The sequence below is a fragment of the Neomonachus schauinslandi genome, chromosome 13 (assembly GCF_002201575.2).
Source record: "Neomonachus schauinslandi chromosome 13, ASM220157v2, whole genome shotgun sequence".
Taxonomy (NCBI): Eukaryota; Metazoa; Chordata; class Mammalia; order Carnivora; family Phocidae; genus Neomonachus; species Neomonachus schauinslandi.
In genome coordinates, this window is record NC_058415.1 from 4342546 (window position 1) to 4365086 (window position 22541).

Consider the following 22541-nt stretch of genomic DNA (forward strand, 5'->3'; position numbering starts at 1 on the left):
CGTTTTACCAGTGAAGACACTAACCGTGGTCACACAGCTCATGTGCAGCCGGGTTCAAGCCGTGGCTAGCTGAGCCCAAAGTGTCCTGCTTTAAGCTCACTGTGCGGTCTCCGTCTTGCCCAAGATGCAGCCGGCAGGAATCTCTGGAGGTCGAACCAGGGAGTCAGCAGGCTCTCCGGCACCTGGTAAGTCCTCCAGGTGCTCTCGAGAGCTTCCTGGGTTTGAGTCAAACTCCAGCGCCACAGCGGGGGACGTGCCAGAGGACGGGCAGGTCCGGGTTTGGGTTTATCAGATTGAGCATCAACTTTCAGTTCTACCATTGCTTGGTTTCATGAACACAGGGACACTAACCTCTCCCGCCTCTGTTTCTCCTCCGTAAAACGGGGATGACAGCAATACCTAAACCTTAGCTGGTGGTCACGAAGAATCGACTTGTGTCAACGACAGAAGCCTGCGCCTAACACCTGTCGAGAACTGAGTAGCGGTTAGCTGTTACTGCGTTAGCAGCGAGTGCTGGTTTAACTGGAGAAAAGGTGTCCCCGAGGGTCAGGGCCCCCAGGAAACAGCCCCGGACACCTGATCTGCACTGCCATCTCCCAGCGCCAGCATGGAAGCGCTCGCAGCTTGTTTGCCGTCTCCGAGGAGGTTGCCGCGTGAGCAAGCCCCTGCAGGACCGGCCGCGGCAGCTCACAAAGGCAGCTTTGATGTGGTCTGCTTGAGCCAGAGCTGCCCAGCTGACTCTCCTACAGAATATCAACAATACCATCTGCACACACCCGAGCCCAACGTGTCATTCTCGCCTTGGGAGCAAACCTAGCTGATGGAACATTCTGGGAAACGTTGCCAGAGAGTGACGGAAGATGTTAATTTAACTGTTAAAACTCAACAAAGGGGCCCCCTTGTTAACAAAGAACAATTTCAGGCAAGAAAAAGCTAAAAAAAAAAAACAAAACCACCACCCAAACTCTGTTCTAGAAGGCCTCAACCGGGAGGGGTGTCTTAGAGGGAGCGGCTCTCCTATGGAATTAAGCTGGAAGCTGACAACAGTCAAGCAATGCCCTCCTTCCTCAGCCACACCCTGCAGCTCCTAGCCGGTCCTCTGGGTTTGCCATTCCTGGGCAAGCACTGAGGCGGGGCTGTCCATTACGACTTGCTCACCCAGTGCTATAGGGAGCCCCTGCACACACACTTTGCTCCTTTCTGCACTGCGCTCCCACTCAGATGCACACGGGGCCGAGGAGTGCTCCGTCCGGTGTGCGCCCGTCAGGTCCAATCCTCCCTGCGCTCCATCCCAGCTCGGGGCTGGGCATTTGCCCACTGGCTCTGAGCTCAAGTCCTCCTCTGAACCATCACGGTGCTAGCTTCGGGGCGTTGCAGGGAAGATCCGTAGGAAAACCGAATGCAAACTGGTATTTACGTAACGTGGGTAGCACGGTGCGTGGCAAACCACTTGTCACTGTTGTTAGACACCGCCAGCGAATCTTCCAGAAAACCATTCCGTCTTTCTGGCCAGTGCAGCTCTGGGGAGAGGATCGTGACCATTCTGAGATGACTGTTGCCATTTTGCCCCTTGGACTGGTCCAACAGGACACTGACTGCTGTCATTAGTTCAAAAAAATGTTTATTGAGAGCCAAGCACAGCATGGAATTTACACTGTTGTGTGTGTGTGTGTTTTTTTTTAAGTAGTCTCCATACCCAGCATGGAGTCCAATGCGGGGCCTGAACCCACGACCCTGAGATCAAGACCTGAGCTGAGAGTCAGACAGTCGTCCGACTGAGCCACCAGGCGCCCCTACACTCTGTTGTTTTAGACGAGACTCTCCGATAGTACAAATCTGACATTTAAGAAACTTTAAATTCTGTTTTCTCATTGGAGACTTTAATTAAGTAATGGTCTTGCTGATTGCTTTACAAATGAATCTCACCGTCTGTGTAACAGCCTGGATCACAGTTGCAGACAGGGGGATAAATCTCTCTTTTGTGGGTATTGCCTTGTCAGCCAAACATTAACTCAAATAACTGATGGGCTCCAAGGTGTGAGACTGACAAAATAGGGAGGTTTGGTCATGTTTGGGTGGAAAGGGGAAAGAAAAAGCCATGTCTCTTCGTTTCTGGATGCTTCCGTCTAAGCCCGACAGTTCAGCCTTAGGAAACCGTGGTTTCTGGCTTCATGAAGTCTGCAGATTGCAGATGTGGAGGGAGATGAAGAGATGCCCTGTGGTCTTGATTAAGGATCAGAGCTTCTAAACAAGCAACAGTATATTCATACATCTGTCGAGAGAAAGAAATAAAGGCAGAATTACACTTGTCTCAATGTGGGATGGTCTCTCCAGTGTTCAACCTGGCCTCCTTATTTTCTTTGACCAGCCCAATAGCTTGTCCTGCTCATAAGCTTTCCCTTACCTGTGTTCTTCATCTTTGCTGCCAACCTTCTTTAGGTCACAGATGAATCTTCTGGAAATTCAGTGTCTCCTCAGCAAGATGAACAAATACACATGGGGAATCACAGAGCTCCTTACCTTACAGTTTTTCTTCCTTTCCAACCTCGACTGTCTCGTTAGCTGTCCCTCAGCTCTGCTCCCAGGCCGCCAGGAGCAGGGTGGGCTGAGGTGGAGTGTGCTGCAGGCCCCTCAGGGTGGGGGGTGGGGGTGCATGAGTCAGGGTTCCCCAGAGAAGCAGAGCCAACAGGACGTATGTATACGGAGGGAAAGAGATTTAACTTAAGAAGTGGGCTGACACAAATATGGAGGCTGGCAAATCCAAAACCTGCAAGGTGGCCGGCAGGCTGGAGACCCGGGAAGGGACGATGCTGCAGGCTGCTGCCAGAATTCCCTCTTGTTTGGCGGGATGTCAGTCTTTGTGCTCATCAGGCCGTCAGCTGCTTGGGCGAGGCCCACCCACACCGTGGCGGGAAATCTGCTTTACTCAGATTCCACCAATTTAAATGTTAATCTCATCCGAAAACACCCTCACAGAAAACATCCAGGATACTGTCTGACCACCTCTGGGCACCATGGCCCAGCCAAGTTGACGTGTGAAGTTAAGTCCCACAAGTGGCCCAGAATCCGTCACTGGCAGATCAAGCTTCTTGATGGTGCTTTCTTTCCCTGCCCTGGCCCCTACCCCTTGGTCACCATGTCCTTTGCCTAGTTAACTGGTCTTCCCCCGGTGGTTCTCTCTCCCACGTGAGTGAGGGGCCCTGCTAAGAGAAAGTGCTCTCAGGCAGAGGTTCCTCAGTATATGACTAACGCCATCTTTATGCAAACAGGTCAAGAGCTGGTATGAGTTTTTGGGTTTTGTTTGTGTTTTGAATTTGTAAACAGCACAGCAGGGTCACCACTGGTTGTCAGAGGTTGTGTGGCCTCTAGGTCCACTGGTGGGGACCCCACAGCCCCCTGGCTGAAGTGGGGGGTCCTTTTGTTGGAGAGCGGGACGGCTTCTTCATGTTGGTCATGTTAGTCGTGACACGGCCCCTGGCAGCCTGGTTTGGAGCAGGGCACCACAGGGACAACGTATCCCGTCGGCCGGCTTCTAATCACCCGGGCTCAGTGCACAGTGAACCTGGGGCACTGTGTGCAAGACGCCGTGCCTGGCATTCTGTGTGAGTGAGTGAGGGCACAGGGCGCTCGAGCATGAGTCAAAGGGAATGTCATTGGCACAGCCTTGGCGAGACTGCAGATCCCCGAGGAGGCCGGCCTGCCTGCCCCGTGCCTCATAGGGCCCCACACGTGCACGTGAAGGTGTGGGCATTGGCCACGGCAGCATGGAGAAGGGACGGAGAGCCAATGGGCCCCCCGGGTCCCTGCCCTGGGAACGAGTGAGCAGAGCTATGGAAGGGACAGCTTGCTCCACACACGTGGTTGCAATGAATTGTCTCTGATCACTGCCTTCCTGCCTACCCGTGCCTGAGACTGCAGACGCGGCCGTCTGCTGGATGGGCGTCCCGAAGAGCCATCGCCCGGGCCGGGTTCAGCCGAGTCAGTCACTGGTCTAATATCTCGAAGACAGTACCACCAGCTCCGTCTTTGCTCGGGTATTTGCAAGCACCCCAAGGTGCCCACCCAAGCCGTGCATGGCAAGGCCCAGGGCCATTCCAGGGGCATCCGGGTGGGAGGTGGGAACGCATCCGGCCCCTGTGGCCCAGCCCGGGATCACAGGACGGGTCTCGGCACTTTCCTCTGCGCCTCATGGAAACCAAACTCCGTCAGGATGAAGGAGATGGAGGTGTCATTGAATTGGCTACGGAAACTGTGCATATCTCTGCGGCAGCTGTCAAACGGAATCCAAACAAAATAAAATGAACAAAACCCCCACATTTCCTCATAGCCAGCAACTCTGACGAGAGGCTAGTTGGCTGGATGATAAGCTAAAGGCCTTTCTTTTTTTAATCCTCCTTTCTTATTCGGGTGCTGTTCCTCCAAGCCTGGGGACGGTCTCTTCGCTTCCCGAGCAAAAGCACCGAGCGAGAATCTGGCAGAGATTCAACATCGAGGGGGAAAGAAAGAAGCCACAAGCTAGCTTATCCCAGTAAACACTGGGAGGCTTAGGGAAAGCGGTCCACTTGACACATGTGAGCTTCTGAGGTCTCGTCCAAGAACCAGCCCGGTGGAGCTGCAGAAGTGGGCGTCAGGCCTGTGCCTGCAATCCGGCTTCCCCTCCTCCTGCCTGGGCAAGCTGGTGCCGCGCGGGGGGACCCCACAGCCCCACACCTGTGTGCCGTCTTCCCACCGCCTCCCTCCCTGTCCTCCTCCTGACCCCTCCCCGCCCCAAAAGGCGAAGGGGGGTGAAGACGTGTCTCGACTCTCAGTGAGTGCCAGATGGTCGAACTACATTGATTCCAAAACACTATTTCTAAGGCTCAGAGGACACGAGAAGAACTGGCCCTCTGTCCTGTCACTCTCCTTCCAGAGGCCAGTCTTCTCCAGCCTGAGTGGTTCTCACAGGGTGTTCCCCGGGACGGCAGCCTGAACAGCCCTTGCAAACTCCGCAGAAAGGTGCCCGGTGGCACCCACCCCAGGCCTGCTGAGTCAGGGCCTCCAGAAGGTTCAGAGGCTGCTCCATCCGCAAAGCTCAACGGGAAGGATGAGGGTAGGGATTCGGGCCACATAGCTCTGGCTTCTGGAAGCACCTCTCCAAATGGACCAAACCAGCCTGGTTTGCTTTCTGTGCAAGGCCCAGGGCTCCCTGCCTCCCCCCACCCCACCAGAGATATGCTGGAACTCAAGGGTCCAGCCTCCCTCCCTTGTCTCCCCCTCCCTCCCCTCCTCCCCTCCCCCCTCCCCTGGTTCTCTCTCTTTCTCTATCTTTTCTTGTACAGAAAAGTCATCGTGCAGGAAGCGGAAGCAATGTGTGTAACCTACTCAGCACTGCAAGTTTGCACACTGGCCCTTGGCCAGGGCTGCGCCCCTTTCTTAGGTGACCCCCACCCATGCAGGTGGGCCCTCATACTCCTCCGTCCCCAGAAGCTGCCCCTCTCCTAAGCGCATGGGCACTCATCAGACCCTTGTGTTTATACCTTTACCTCTCGATTGTGTCCACGACCAATTTATAATACTGCAGTACGTGTTACACAATTTTAACCAGGTATGCATTTGTTTGCAATACTTTGCTTTTCTCATCCAGCAAGCGTTTTCAAGATTGGTTTATGCTCATACCTATGTCTTAGTATATTTGTTCTTGCTGGTTAACATTATTCATTGTATGAATATATAGCAATTTATTTATCCAGTTCCTTATAGGTGGACAACTAGGTGGTTTTTGATTTTTGCTGTTTTATAAACAATGCCCCAACATACACCTTAGTTAGGACTCGGTGTGATCATTTTCCAAATTCTCTAAAATATACCTAGTACTGCATTTGCTGGGTCACTGGTTAAATTACATGTTGCTAAATCACTCCATGAAGTAACAATCCTTGCAATTCCATATGTATCAACACTTGGAATGATCAGACCTGATAATTTCTCCAATCTGATGGGTCTGAATGATTTCATTTATTATTTACATGTCAGGATTTTTAGGGAGGTTGAGCCTCTTTCATATATTCTTTGATCTTTCAGGGTTTCTTTTCCATGAATTATCCCTTCTTTGGCCCATTTTTTAAAACTGCACTGTTGTGGGACGCCTGGGTGGCTCATTCGGTAAAGCATCTGCCTTCGGCTCAGGTCATGATCCCAGGGTCCTGGGATCGAGTCCTGCATTGAGCTCCCTGCTCAGCTGGGAGTCTGCTTCTTCCTCAGTCTCCCACTCCCCCTGCTTGTGCGTGCTCTCTCTCTCCCCCTCTCTGACAAATAGACAAATAAAATCTTTTTAAAAAATAAAATAAAATTGCAAAATCCACAGGTGCCTTGACTTTGGACTTCCAGCCTCCAGAATGTGAGAAATAGATTTCTGCTGCTTATAACCCGCCCCATCTGTGGTATTCTTTTATGGAAGCCACAATGGACTAGGATCATTGTCTTTTTCTTTCTGATTTGCATAAATTTCATATATTATGAAAATACCAATCTAGCATGGTTACATGTCTGTCTCTACTTTCTCTTACATTCTCCATATCAGTGTCGCCTCTTCTGCCAATAATGGTTTGACTTTGTTCTTCTTTCTGGTTGTTATGCCTCTTTCCCCTGCCTCATGCCAGCCAGGTCCTTCAAGACAGAGCTGACTGGAGCAGCACCCTTGACTTTCAAGGCTCTGTTTCTAATCTTTGCCTGTCACATGGTCATATCTGCGGTAGACTTTCAGAAGATGATGTTTACCTGGCTATGGAGGTTCCATTCTATGACTGGTTTCTGAACGTATTTCGTAATGAGTCAATGCAGAATTTCATCAAATGCCTTTTTTCTGCATCTTTTGAGAATCACGTGCTTTTCCTTATTGAGTCTGTAACATGATCGATTATATCAACAGATTTCCTAAGGTTTCTCTTTGCAATTTTCGAGTGAATATGCTTATGTGTTATATATTAGACATCAAAACATGTAGGTTATAACATATATTTTTAGGAGTTTTGCATTTATATTCATAAGTGAGCTTGGCCTGTTTGCCTTGTCAAGTATTCAGTTACTCTTCTGTGGAGCAATCTCATAAGATACAAAGGGCGTTTCTTGTTGTTTTCTTTTGTGTGTGATGCTGGGTTATTTATTTTGTGCATCTGTGGCAATAAATGAAATCTCTGTGGTGGTACGGATTTGACTGATCTCTTCACCTGTGCATGACAAGAGACCTGGAAAGTGATATCCAGATCCAAGTAAGGGGTGTGGGGAGTAGAGCTAGGGTGGCTATACTTACATCAGACAAAAGACACTTTAAAATAAAGACTGTAAGAAAAGATACAGAAGGGTACTACATAATAATAAAGGGGTCAATCCTGTAAGAGGACATAGCATTTGTAAACATTTATGCACTAAACATAGGAGCACCTGAATATATAGAGCAAACATTAACAGAAATGAAGGGAGAAAAAGACAACAGTACAATAATAGTAGGGGACTTTAACACCCTACTTACATCAATGGACAGATCATTCAGACAGAAAATCAATAAGAAAACATCAGCCTCAAAGGACACACTGGACCAGATGGACTTAACAGATACCTATAGAACATTCCATGCAAAAGCAGCAGGATACCCAATTTTCTTAAGTATACATGGAACATTCTCCAGGATAGGTCACATGCTAGGCCACAAAACCAGTCTCAATAAATTTAAGAAGACTGAAATCACATCAAGCATCTTTTTTAACCACAATGGTATGAAATTAGAAATCAACCACAAGAAAAAACAAGGAAAGAAGCACGAACAGATACTAAACAACATGCTATCAAGCAACCAATGGGTCAATAAAGAAATCAAAAAGGAAATTAAAAAAACACCTGGAGACAAATTTAAATGGACATACAATGTCCCAAAATCTTTGGGATGCAGCAAAAGCTGCTCTAAAAGGGAAGTTCATAGCGATACCTCAAGAAACAAGAAAAATCTCAAATACACAATCTAGCTTTACATTTAAAGGACCTAGTGAAAGAAGAACAAACAGAGACTAAAGTTAGTAGAGGGAAGGAAATAATAAAGATCAGAAAGGAAATAGAGACTAAAAAGCAATAGAACTATAGGAAACAAGTTGAGGGTTGCTGGAGGGGAGGTGTGTGGAGGGATTGGGTAACTGGGTGATAGGCATTAAGGAGGCCACATGATGTAATGCACACTGGGTGTTAAATGCAACTGATGAATCACTAAACTCTACCCCGGAAACTAATAATACAGTATATGTTAACTTAATTGAATTTAAATAAAAATTTTTTTAAAAAAACAATAGAAAAGATCAATGAAACTAAGAGCTGGTTTTTTGAAAAGATAAAATTAACAACTTTTAGTTAGAGTCATCAGGAAAAAAAGGAGAAAGGACCCAAATAAATAAAATCAGAAATTAAAAAAAAAAAAGAAGTTACAACCAGTACCACAGAAATATAGGCCATCAACTACACACCAACAAATAGATGACCTAAGAAGAAATGGATAAATTCCTAGAAACATACAATCTTCAAGACTGAATCAGGAAGAAACAGGAGCTTTGAATAGACTGATTACTAGGAACAAAACTGAAACAGTAATCAAAAACCTCCCAACAAGCAAAAGTGCAGGTCCAGGCAGCTTCACAGGTGGCTGCAACCAAACATGTGAAGAGGAGTTAATACCCATCCTCAAATTATTCCAAAAAAAAATGTAAGAGTGTGAAAAGCACACTGGACTCACGGGCACTCAGGGTATGTCCAGGCCTGTGTGAAACAAATCAGGGCCAGGTGAACAAGCCTTCTTCTAGAGCCAGAGGCCAGGAAGTATGCCAAGGGTAGAAATTCTTTCTTTTTGATTCCTACCTAGCAGAACTGTGTGGTGACATCTTATCAAGTGTTCCATGCGCTCTGTGTCGTAAGCAGAAATAACCCAGTAACAGGAAAGGAGAAAGAAAATCAGACACCCATGCCTGCATAAAACAAAAAAAACATTTTGAGTATTTGTATGTAGCCTTATTCAAATAATGATTTGAGTCAGCTTACAAAAAGACAAACACTATTAAGACTTTTAAAAGACTGGAAGAGAAATGGGGAAGGGAGAATAAAGTCAGGGTATCGGGGGCCAGATCAGTTCCCAAAATGCCCCCACGGAGTTCTTCGGCATGCCAGAAGGCAGTCATGGCTTGATTCAGCTCTCAGCACCTGACGCTAGGAGCTAGGTGCCATCAGTGATATGAATAAGTGTCCTAGAGGAAAAGAACAAACCAGGGGTTCCCAGGGAGGAAGGAGAGGGCAGCCCTCCGACTGATCTGGGAGGGACAGCTCCTGGGGGGCCTCTTAGAGAGGCCAAGTTCATGGCTGTCTGTGAAGTTCATGGGCTGCTTCTGTATCCCTCAGGGTCCAAGACGGCAAGGCCAGCTGTTCCTGGAAGGGGGAACGGTCCATGGTACCGAGAGGCCGTCTTGGTCTTTTCCAGCTTTGACCTGGATAGACCTGTCCTCTTTCTATAATATACTCTTTTGAGGGGTCTGGATGGATCAGTAGGTTGGGTATCCAACTCTTGGTTTCAGTTCAGGTCATAATCTCAGGGTCGTGAGATCAAGCCTTGCGTTGGGCTCCATGATGGGCTTGGAACCTGCTTAAGATTCTCCCCCCTCCCTCTGCCCCTCCACCCCCTCACCCCCATTCATGCATGCTCAATCTCTCTCTCTCTTAAAATTTTTTTTTAAAAGTTTAAATACTCTTTTGAAGAATATTCCAAATAAATTATTTAATAATACTTTGACAAAACTCACCTTAAGGGCTGTGAAAGGAAATAGCCCTCTGAAGACCCTACCAGATCCAGCAGCGTGCACATGACTATCAACTGTTCTTTATCAACTGTGCTTGTTATGCTAGGAGAGATGCAGACTCTGAGTCTCAGCTCCCCCATTACTACTAGCTGTGGGACTCTGGACAAGTCGCTGACCATGCTCTGTTTCCTCATCTGTGAACAGGGATGATCCTGGAACTTCCCTCATATGGTTCCTGTATACATTAGTGAGTTCCTATACAACTCTATTGCACAGTGCCCAGAGCACAGCAACAACTACTCTTTATTTTATTAGAAAAAAACTCTTCAGAATTTAGAAATTTCATTCTTTTATGACTTTTCTCATTTTCTATGATTTTTTTTTCATTTTTGACACAAACTTATTTTTAATCTTGTATACTCTTTGTTTTCTTGGGATAGACACCCTTCAAAATGTAAGGTCACTGCTCTTCAATGTCATCCATCGGAAAAGGGGTCAGTTGTCAGTTCTCCGGGAGACAGAGAACCTGGGTGTGACCTGAAGTTCTGGCAACAACCAGCCCCGAGCCTCCAGTTCTCAGGCACACAAGAATCAGCACAAATGTACTCTCCGGAGGGTGGTGATCGAGCTCACAGCTCGTGGCCAGGCCCGCCACGGGCGCTCGCAAGATGGCAGCTCTTACTATCGTGATGGTGAAGTGGCCGGGGGTGTGGCACAAATCGTCACATTCATCCTTTCCCATGGCTTCCCCAAGCATCTCCTCTCTTCCTAGAAGGTAAGAAATGTCATTTATAATTTGGGATGATATGGTCTGGTGCAGAGAACATTACCATAACACATGGAAATTTATTGGCAAGATCCCGGCAGGTTAACAAATACTCTTTTCTTTGCTGCAGCCCCGGTAAGGTACATAATTATAAGAGGATATATATATATACATATATATATATTTGTAATAAAAAGCAGTTGAACACTATGTTCTGCTTGTGTCTCGTGGTGACCAGTCTGAATCGCAATCACAAGCAGGCTCTTTCAGTGCGGGGGAGGCCGCCCTGAGAAACACTGTCTCTTCTCACCCACAGAATGAAAAACATGGTGCCCAGTTTGGCACCAACGCTTTCTCTGAAAGTGACTTCCCAAGATTGTGTGTGCCACACCATGCTATTTCTTTGTGCCAACGACTGCTCTTGGACTTTTTTTATTATGAAAAATGAGAAAAAAAGACTCCAAGTGGTAGGAAAACAAACCATTGTGTCCCAGATAACTTCATTTGAAGGTAAAGTCAAGATGTATTTATTGAATAATATGGTTAACCTTGTGAAGCTTCCTAAGAAAGCCATTTAGTTAGTGTTTATATTGTGAAACATACTTTTATTTTCCAATTATAATATGCAGATGGGTTTCTGAGACAAATAAAAGCATAAACGAATTCAATAACATGCACGTTGGCATTTGCTTTTGAAGACAATAAAACTCACCTTTCAAAACTGATGTAGGTTGTTTCCAGCTCATTATCTGTAGACTTTTTCATCTAATATTTACTGAATGCCTATTATGTGCAGGCACTCACATATGAAGCAGTTTCATGAGGTAGGCTTTCTTTATTCCCTTTTTTTTATAGAGGAAGAAAGTGAACACAGAGAAGGAAATCAAGCCCCCTAAGGTCTCACAGTTTGCTCTGCACCAAGAGGGGATTCACAGCCTGCCACCCTGTCTCTCCAGGACCTCAGGAACCTCTAGACCTGGGACGTGCAGGAAGGGAGAGACTAGCCATACGAGGCTATTTCAGCTTAACGGCAGGTGAGTGAAAATTAAATGAATTAAGTCAAATTAAAAATTCAATCCCTCCATTGCATTAGCCCCAGTTCGAGTGCTCAAAAGCTGACCCTGCTCCTCCAGGCCCCATCCTGTCAATACGTCCACAGTCCTGAAGCCACTAGACATGTTGCATTCACCACTGTTTACAGGACTCATCATGAGGATTCTATTCTTTATGGCTCTTGAAGCTGCTTGGGTTCCAAATTTCAGGAAACCAGAGCAAACATGGACTCCACACAACACGGGGAGAATGCCCATTCTCCACCTCTTTGCTGGAGCTTACCCCCTGTCCCCTAGACCCCATTCCTGCTCCCAGTCTCCCAGCTCAGTGGTTCCTCCAGCTGTGGCCCCTCCTTCCCACCACTGAGCCCCCATTGGCCCAAGAGCGGAGTGGGAGGCAGACCATTCATTTCCTCCGTCATCCGATCTCCCTTTGTCTTCCTGATGGTGACTGCCCTAATTAAAAACCCTTAAACCTTCCATAGACACAACCCCCCATATTAATGGATGGAGATAGACACTAGTGTCTTGTGAGGAGAGAAAGGGTGCTTTCTGAAAGATCACTAGGTGAATTCAGCCTGTCCCATCACCCCTTCTGTCTCAGAAGACCTTTACGTGCTTTACCCAGACATGTGCACAAAGTCTGCCTCTTAGTTAGCTTCAGTGTTTTTTAACGTTGCCTCTATGTACCACCAACTGGTGTACTGCAAATCCACTCTGGCTCCGACCACTGAGAGTCAGCAGAGGCCCCATGAGTTAAGGGCACCGTCCTCCATAGGGCTGCCCCCTCTTCAGGCCCCAGCCACAAGTTTAGGGGGTCCCAGGGCACCCACACTTCTGACCAACCAGCTACAAATTCAGGAGTTCCCATGACCCCATTCAGCTTGAGAATTCACGAGAACGGTGCCCAGAACTCAGGAAAGTGATATAGTCACGATTACCATTGTCTTATAAAGGGTACAACTCAGGACCGGCCAAAGGAGGAGACCTGCCCACTCCATGCCCACTCCTCCGGGAACCATGTACATCATTCTGCTGCCACATCAATATGCTGACCAGCCAAAGAAGCTCCCCTGAGTTTCAGTGTCCAGAATTTTTATTGGGGTCTCATTACATAGACACAATTAATTAAATCATTAGCTATTGGTGATGGAACGCATCTCCCACTCTCCCTCCCCTCTCTGGAGGTTGGGCTGCCTCAAAGTCCCAGCCTTCAAATCACGTGGTGACTCTTTCTGGAGAGTAACCCCGGCCACCCTGAAGCTATTGGGGACCCACCAAGATTCATCTCATTAGCATAAACTCAGGAGCAATCCAAGGGTCTCATGACTGACAAAGGCACTCCTCTACCTCTCAGGGAGTTCCAAGGGCTTTTAGAAGCTCTGTGCCAGGAGCGGGTGACAAAGACCAGACGAATTTTATATGATAGCACCTTTATAGCTTCTTCACAGTTACATCAGGAAACTCTTACTCACCCACAGAGGGATGAGAGGATCTTGTCCTACTAGCCAAGAATACATCGAAATTACCTTCTCCTTTTCTGTATGAATCCCCCAAATTCTACCCAAAGGAAAAATTTAAATTGCTAAGTGGAAATGGAATATGCTATTTTTACTCGACAAAGATAATATTGGTCCCGAGCCTCTTCTACCACGATCTAATAGCAATCGCGGGTCTTGCTTTGTGCGTGTGTACTCTACACCACCTAAAGGCAATAGATGAGGTAAACGCACTCCATGTAAGAGAATCGGACTTCAAAACATCGTTCTAAAAGCCTATCTCTTGGAGTTCATCTCCACCAAAAGCAAACATGATCCATCAGTGCAGGGATGTCAGCATGAATCATATACATAGGTATAACCGAATAGCTAGAAAGCCAGGTTTGCAAAAACCCATGGTGTCAGGCTTGAGCGAAACTCCAGACCTCAGAGTCAAAACCAATTTGCAATATAAAATGCAGCTGGCTGGCCGAAAGTATGCAGTAAGGTATGAAAAATAAATAAATAAATATATTTATTTATATATAGCCCCGAGGAAGGGGAAGGAGTAGGCAGAGCCCCCACCCCCACCCCCGCCAGGAAGAATGAACATTGGCAGTGTTAAAATAAAGCTCTGAAGGGACCCTTTGGCCACGCTCGAAAATCTAACCACATCGGCCAGGGCAATGACATTTCCAAACGCTTGACTTTTTGCAACATGTTTATATGTTTTCCGTTTTCAGCTTATGCATGACTGAGAGGAAAAGAAAAGGCCAGAGAGAAAGTATTTTACCTTTTTGTTAAGCACACGGAGGCTGGGCTGCCGGCCCTGCTTCCTGCGCACAGCAAGATTTGAGTGTATGCACCTGCCACGCAAGGGGCCTCTCGCACGCGAAATACGAGCTGTGCTGATTGCTCCTTCACCCCAAAAAGCGCCATGAAGTTTTCACTTTCCGAGCATCTGCGACGCACAAGCATGTTCCAAATTAAATCCCGTGAGAGGGACTTCTACTCTGCCGCCACCAGGAAGAACGTCAATGTTGATTCAGCGCGAGAGTTTGTGAAGTACTTTGCGGCTTTCGTGTGGATGTGTGTGTTTGTCCAAAGTCTTGCGAGGTTCACAAATACCAAACAAGCAAACAAACAATGTATAGAATGGGAGCACTCACACCCTACTTTAGTCCGAGAGCAAAAGGATAAGCTTTGGGCTGAGAGACAAAGCCAAGAGTTGACCTTCCATGGACTCTTTGAATGCTGGGCTGGTGAAGTAACAAACCAAGACCTAGCGGAAAACACTGGTGAGGAGGGCCTGGCCCCCCTCCCCTTGGCTTCCCTGACTCTATCTGTCCTCCACCTCAGGGATGCTCCTAACAGAAGAGGATGTACTTTGCAAGGATTCTGATATTCTGAGTCATGGCTTTTCCCTCATTTATTTATTCAACGAACATAGTCACAAATAGTGACTACCATGTGCTAGGAGGTCTCGGCACTGGGGTTCGGGGGTCTGTTCTCCTGGCATTATATCCTTGTAAAACATTACCAGACAAGAGTTAAATAGAATTACAAGAATTTCAGTTGGTGATGAGCGCTCACAGGTGGCACGGAGTTACCAGCGGGTGAGGGTGGCAGTGTTGGAGGGAATAGCTCTGCGAAGCCAGGCTCCCGCCGTCCGAGACAAGCCAAGGAGAGAACCGGCGCTGGGGGAAAGGGCAAGAATGTCAAACAGGGGTACCCAGTGCGGACACTGAAGTGGGAGCCAGGGTGTTCTGTGGAAGGAATAGAAGGAATGCTCTTCTGGAAGGATCACGTGTTGGTGAGCGACAGAATCCAAGAAACAGGCACGAACCGGACCACACAGGTAGGTGTTTGCACTTTGGTCTCAGTGTGCTGGGAGGTACATTTGCAGCTTTGCAGCCAGGAACGGGCATAACCTGGTTTTACATTGTAAAGAAGTCTCTGGCTGTGGTGTGGGGCACCTGTGAATACTCTCTTGAGGGCATCAGGGCTTCTGGGCCTCAGTGCTAGGTCACTGACGGATGCTCTCACGAGGACAGCCAGGCGCGGCTACTGAAGCAGCAAGGGGAAATTCCATGCCCGAGAGAGAGGAGCAGGAGGGGAGGGGGAAGAGTGAGCTGAAGCCTGAACAGAGCAGGTGAGAAACATGAGACTCTAAAGACAAATTGTGGGAACGACCCCACAGAGGAGGCCAGGCTTGTACCGACGCCAGGTTAAGGATGGTAGAGCCAAACTGTGGAAGGAGCCGAGATGTCCATCGACAGACGAATGGATAAAGAAGATGTGGTCCGTATATACAATGGACGGTTACTCAGCCATCAGAAAGGATGAATGCTTACCATTTACATCCATGTGGAGGGAACTGGAGGGGATTATGCTAAGTGAAATAAGTCAATCAGAGAAAGACAATTATCATATGGTTTCACTCATATGTGGAACATAAAGCATAGTGCAGAGGACCATAGGGGAAGGGAGGGAAAACTGAACGGGAAGAAATCAGAGAGGGAGACAAACCATGAGACTCTTGACTCTAGGGAACAAACTGAGGGTTGCTGGAGGGGAGGTTGGTGGGGGCATGGGGTAACTGGATGATGGGCATTAAGGAGGGCACGTCATGTGATGAGCACTGGGGTGTTATACACAACTGATTAATTATTGAACTCTACATCTGAAACTAATGATGTACTATATGTTGGCTAAGTGAATTTAAATTTTAAAAAAAATGGAAGGAACTCAAGCTCCAGACGGAGCAGTGCAGATGCAGCTTGGTAGTTTCCCAGCAGAAGCAAACAAAAGTGCTCTCTGTTGCAAAGGAACCTGTTTTAACCCTGGGGATTTTCTCAGATTAAGTTCAATCAAACATGAGCTCACAGCCCTAGAGTCACTGACATCCAGAGAAACAAGCCAGCGACTTGATTGAACTTAATCTGAGAAATCCTTGGGGTTCAAATACCATTCTCCACTAAAAAGGATCAGGGCTTCCTGGAGAAAGAGTTGATTCTGGGGCTGGGGCCGGACAGATATAAGATGAGCCTGGAATGTTGTGTTGCAGTTGAGGACATGGCAAATGACACAGAAGCAAGCACTGAAGGGGCTTCCACTGGTTAAATCAGAAAGAATTTGAATATCAAAATACGTAATGGTATGCAAGGATTAAAGCCCTTGGAATAAAATAGGAAACCATGAGTCCATACAGATGGAAACACACACCAAAAACAAATAAATGCAAATGGGGAGAAAAGTCAGCTTTTAATATTACAAGTCAGCTAATAATACATGCATAATAAGTGTGAATGCCAAACATCACAGTAATAATTAATTTAGCCAAGACACATCCCTAAGTGCTAGACCTAGAGGGAGGAAGTTGGATAATCATATAGTCTCAAAATACCTTTCCACAAAATGCCTCGGACACAGAGAGAGAAAGAACAGCATTACAGGTGAAAAACTAGAACACCTCAACCCAGTAACCAAATCGCATCACCTGGAACAGGACTCACCGAAGTCGCTTTCCACCTGGTAGGAGGCACTGAGACCCTAGCACACATCTGGACTATTTTGCTAAGAACTTATAAGCTGCATTCATTCGCGAGGAAGGGTCAGATAAACCCAAAGTGAGGTGCATGCTACAAAGGCTTGGCTTCCAGTGTCAAGGTCTGAACTCTTCCAGGTGGAAAAGTCCCAAGCTGCATGCTAAGAAAATGCAGCACACGATCCGGGGTTGGATCCTTGAGCTATAAAAGGACATTATTGGTGAAACATGACTGAGGTCCAAGGAGTGGATGGTGGTAATGCATCAGTGTAATGTCCTGACTTTTGCTGGTTGTGCTGTGATTACCCACGACAATGTCCTTGTTAATCTGTGTACATACTGAAGTATTTGGGGTGGTGGACATCCTGGCCACAACTTACCCCCAAATCATTCAGGAAAAACAATGTTATTTGTACAGTACAGTACTTGCCATTTTTTTTAGTATTTAGATTACAGATAAAATTAGCAAGTTGAAAAGAAAAAGATTCATCCAGACGGCTCTGTAAAGAGCCAAGAACAGATGGAATCTATTAATCTGTTACCCTGCTTAATGGCCCAAAGTTTTGAACATGAACTTCAGACTCTTAAGAGTTTTTAAGTCTTCAGGCCTCTGATTAACGCTCAAGGGATTGTGGGCCAGTAGCTTCAATCTTTGTAGTTGAGAGCAGAGAAAGGCAAATAGTATTAATTGAGTTAAGCAGCCTATACAAACCTATCGTCATTTTTCAAATGCAAAAGCCGAAGCTCAGAAAAATTAATTAAGTTGGCTAAGATCATACAGTGTACATTCCAACTGGAATTAGAACAAAGACGTCAAGGTCTGTGCACCTGCCAGCTTTTTAGCAGTGTTTATCCGCCTTCTGGATGATTAAGAGTCAAAGGGTTACTTATGGGTGGTAGTCTGGGGAAATTGTGCCCAAGATAAACCCCGTCATCTGTGACCCTGCTCTACAACTGGATTCAGACAGTCCTGCTCCCGCCACTTCCCCGAGAACCACAGGGAAGCCTGTGATTGACAGGCAAAGCCTCCCTTACCTCTGGGAACTTGCAAGGCCTTCCTTTGCTGCCGTCCGCCAGGAAATCCTGAGCGACGTAACACCCCAAAATTATACTTTCTCAAAACGTCCTCTGGACCCTCCGGAATATCATCTCAATTAGAAAATCTTTCCAGACTTTTCGTTCCTGTTGTTCACTTAAGAAGGCGTTTGATTAGTTCAGAATTCAGTGATATTTAATACAGACTCTGAGGATTTAATTTAATTTGTTATTTACCAAGCAGGGGCATTGGAATATGAAGGATGAGAGTTTATTTTTGCAAAGGCATGCAAAAGGTTTTTTTGTTTCTTTGTTTTTTAAAGATTTTATTTATTTATTTGTCAGAGAGAGAGAGAGAGAGAGCATGCTTGCACAAGCAGGGAGAGCAGCAGAGGGAGAGGGAGAAGCAGACTCCCTGCTGAGCAAGGAGCCCCATGTGGGGCTCGATCCCAGGACCCCGGGATCATGACCTGAGCCGAAGGCAGATGCTTAACCAACTAAGCCACCTAGGCATCCTGGCATGCAAAATTTTTAACCTTTAGTTAGAGAATAAAAACAGATTCAGTAAGGTCTTATATTTGTTCCCTCCTAACAAAAACTAATCACTACTTTTGATATGGAAGTTTGCTATTAAACTGATAAGAACAGATACTACACTTGATCTTAGCCAAAAGGCCGAGAAGCGATTGGAAGTTTGCTATTTACTAAGTACTTGACTGAGTGCTTATCACATAGTAAGTATGCAAAAGCTCTTTATCATATGGTTGAATTAATGCCGATACCAAGGGCCAAAAAAAATCGCCAATATCGCCCAAATGCTTACTGTCCTGGCTTGGTTGAAATGAAAGTTCTCTATAGTTAAATGTACAACACAGACTTTCCTTTAAGAACTTCTTAAATTTAAAAAATTTTTTTTTAAATTTTAGATTAATTTTAATTAAGAACTTCTGTCATTTTTTTTAAATTTTATTTTATTATTTTTTTCTTTTTTTTAAATTTTAATAAATGTCTATTTTAATGTTTTTCACAATAGAATAAATACTTCTCTGGATGACTGCAGATACGTAGGCTGTTTGGTAATATTCAGAACCACCACAGTAATGGTGGTCTTCCTGATCGGTGTGTAGTTTTCGGTAATTATAAGGAATTTCTTCTCTGAAGCTGCTGTCAAACCAGCAGGACTGCATTTATGCATCCATCATTTTCAGGGTTGTTGGTAACCTGGGCATATTTGCCCCAAATAACTTTGCCTCCTTGCGTCACAAGGCCCAACTCACTCACGTTCACCTCAATTACAGTGCCTTTGGTAATAACACCCAAAGTTGTATATAGTGGGGATGAAGGATTCTTTTTTACACCAGGTATTGGCAGGCAAAAGGTGGCTTTCAAATCAGGATGCGTTACATGGGCCTTTTTGAAATGCAAGCCTATTGGTCTAATGAATCTTTCATATTTAGGTGGTTTTCCAACAGTGATGTTTAAACAATTTATTGACATTGAAAAACACTTTTCACTAACAAAAGTGTTTGGAAGTTGGAAGTGACAACCAAGCAAGAGGATGCATGGAAAATTTAGATCAAACTATAGCTTCCAATGTTGTATTTTGATTTTTTAAATTTAAAATGTTATCTTTTTAACTTTTAAACCACGCTCCGCTGCCTTTTGCTTCCAGGCAAATCCTGCTCACCAGCAGGAAACCAGCCACAGAAAGAGGGGTCGGGAGTATTGGTGTTTTAGATTCAGGTTCCTCTTCTTTTTCAAATGTCTTAAGGCAGAAATTAGGGTTAATGATTTGAGATGGTCTCTTTTTTTTTATTAAGATATAATTGATACATTATATTAGTTTTAGGTGTACAATGTCATGATTTGATATTTGTATATATTGCAAAATGACCACCATAGTAAATCTGGTTAACACACATCATCATACATAGTTACAATTTTCTTTCTTATGAGAGCTTTCAAGATCCACTCTCCTAGCTACTTTCAAATATGAAACCCCTTATTATTACCTATCATCATTATGCTGTACATTACATCTCTATGGATTATTCATTTTATGACTTAAGATTTATACCTTTTGATCCCTTCCACTCATTTTACCCACCACCTACCCCTGCCTCAGGCAACCACCAATCTGTTCTCTGTATCCATGAGCTTACCTGTCCTCTTTGTTGTTTTTAGACTCCACATATAAGTAAGATCATATAGTATTTATTTTTTCCTGTCTGAGTTATTTCACTTGGCATAATGCCCTCAGGGTCTACTCATGTTGTCACAAATAGCAAGATTTCCTTCTTTTTAATGGCTGAATAATATTCCACTGTATATGTATGCACACCACATTTTAAAAATCTATTCATCCATCAATGGACATTTAGGTTGTTTAATTTCTTGGCTATATAAATAATGCTTTGATGAATGTGGGAGTACATCTTATCTTTTTGAATTAGTGTTTTAATTTCTCTGTATAAATACACCGAGTGGCACTGCTGGATCATATGGTATTTCTACTGGTAATTTTTTGAGGAACATCCATACTGTTTTCCACAGTGGCTGCACCCACTTTACACCCCACCAACAGTGCACAAGGGTTCCCTTTTCCCCATGTCCTCATCAACACTTGTTATCTCTTGTCTTTTTGATACCAGCCATTAGAACAGGTGTGAGGTGATATCTCACTGTGGTTTTGATCTGCATTTCCCTGATGATGAGTGATGCTGAGCATCTTTTCCTGTGTCTGTTGGCCATCTGGATGTCTTGTTCAGAAGAATGTCTATTCAGATCTTTTGCCCATTTTTTAGTTGGGTTGTTTGTTGGGTTTTGCTATTGAGTTGTATGAGTTTATACACACACACACACACACACACACATACACACACGTATGTATTTTGGGTATTAACCCCTTATTAGTTATATGATTTGCAAATATTTTCTCTCATTCCATAGGCTTCCTTTTCAATTTGTTGATTGTTTCCTTCATTTTATCTTCTTTTTTAATATAGACACTGACAGCTGTAAATTTCCCTCTAAGTACTGCTTTAGGTGCATCCCATAATTTTTTATATTCTGCCTCGTTATTCTGTCCACTACTGAGAGTGGAGTACTGAAGTCACCAGCTGTCTTTCCTCGTCTGTCCGAGGCTCCCCACATTTCCGTCAGGTTTTGCTTCATGTATTAATGTCATATTTTGTCTGATGTCGGTATAACCATTTTAGCTTTCCTGTGGTTCCTCTTCTCATAATACATCTTTTTGCATCCTTTACTTTTAATCTATTTGTATCTTTGAATTTAAAATGTGTCTTCTATAGACAACATATGCTTCTATCATTTTTTTTTTTTTTTATCCAGTTTGACAATCTCTACCTTTGGTTTGAACTATGTGTTTAGTCACATTTAAATTTATTATTGATATAGTTGGATTTAGGCCTGATATTTTACTTGTTTTGTTTGGTTTTTTTATGTGCCTCATGTCATGTTCCTCAGTTCCTTTTTTACCGCTTTCTTTGAATTAAGTGACTATTTTCCAATGTTACATTTTAATGTCTTCAATGATTTTTTTTTCCACGATATTTTAAAGGGTGTTTTTAGTGGTTGCTCTAGGGTTTACCATATACATCTTAACATATCAGAATTAGCCTCAGATTTATAATAGCTTATTTCCAGCAATATATAGAAATGTTAGTACAATATAGCTCTGTTCCCTTTTTCCTGTTTTGGTGGCATTATTATTATACATATTATTTCTCTTAACGTTATAAACCCAACAAGAATTGTTAGTTTACCATCCCTAGTCATTTCTTTACCCTGATATAGCTTTATCCCCATGTCTTTTCTGTGCTGTTATTGGCAGATATGTGGTCTGTATGTAACATTTCTGTATGCAGCCCCACCTCCCAGTGGCATTTGCCCAGGACCCAGTAAGGGGTGAGAGGAAGGGATTACAGGGGGCAAGGGAACACTTTTGGACGTGATGATCATGATGCTGATGACAATGATTTAATGGATGTATACATGTATGAAAATGAAACAAACCTATGGTCAGTTACACCTGAATAAAACTCAAAATGGGAAAAATTACTAGGGGGACATATTTCCATTATAATAAAGAGTTGGTGTAGGAAGAGCTCATACATATCAAGTGACAGAGGAAGCAAGACGCCGTAATGGAAATGAATTCAGTCATGAACTTGGGATGCAGAAGTGTAGAATAAGGACAGAATGCCGGGAAGAGGGCTTGGCATTCAATGCATACTTTGTGATGTGTGTTGAGTAAATATTTGTTGAGCACATTGTCCCTGGAAAGTTACTTTCATACCCTATCACACCCCTAGGGGCAGTTTCTCGGTAATAGTAGTGCTCTCCAAACACTAGCATAATAAATACCCCTTTATCACAACAGGAAGTCATAATACATCAGGGTCAGAATCGCTCAGCACATTTTCCTTCCACTGCCTTAGTCATAATGATGACGAGTGCTGACCCATCCATTACATAGAAACATAGTGGTAGCCTTGCATTTAATTCCCTAACTTATTTTTTATCTCAGAATCTCAAAAGGCAGGTGGCAGGTTCCATACATCCTCCATGTGTTTCCATTTTTAAGACGATTTGAGAAATAGAGACTGACTTTAAAAGAAATTATATCCGTTAATGGTGTTCTATGGTTTGTATCCTGCTGGATTCTTCAAATTCTGCATGCTTGCACTTTCCTCTGCCAGACTGGTCTCCCCATTGTGGCTGCCCACATCCCATTATGATAATACTCATCATTTCCCATCATTTCATGAGTACCGTGCACATCAGACACACACCACGTGTGTCAGCAATAATCCTCACATCTACCCTCAACATAGCCAT

General features: G+C 44.8%; 1 pseudogene; it reads right to left on the bottom strand.

Annotated features, from left to right (window-relative positions):
• Nucleotides 1-18205: 18205 nt before the first annotated feature.
• LOC123326582 lies at nt 18206-18368 on the bottom strand (annotated as a pseudogene).
• Nucleotides 18369-22541: the final 4173 nt, after the last annotated feature.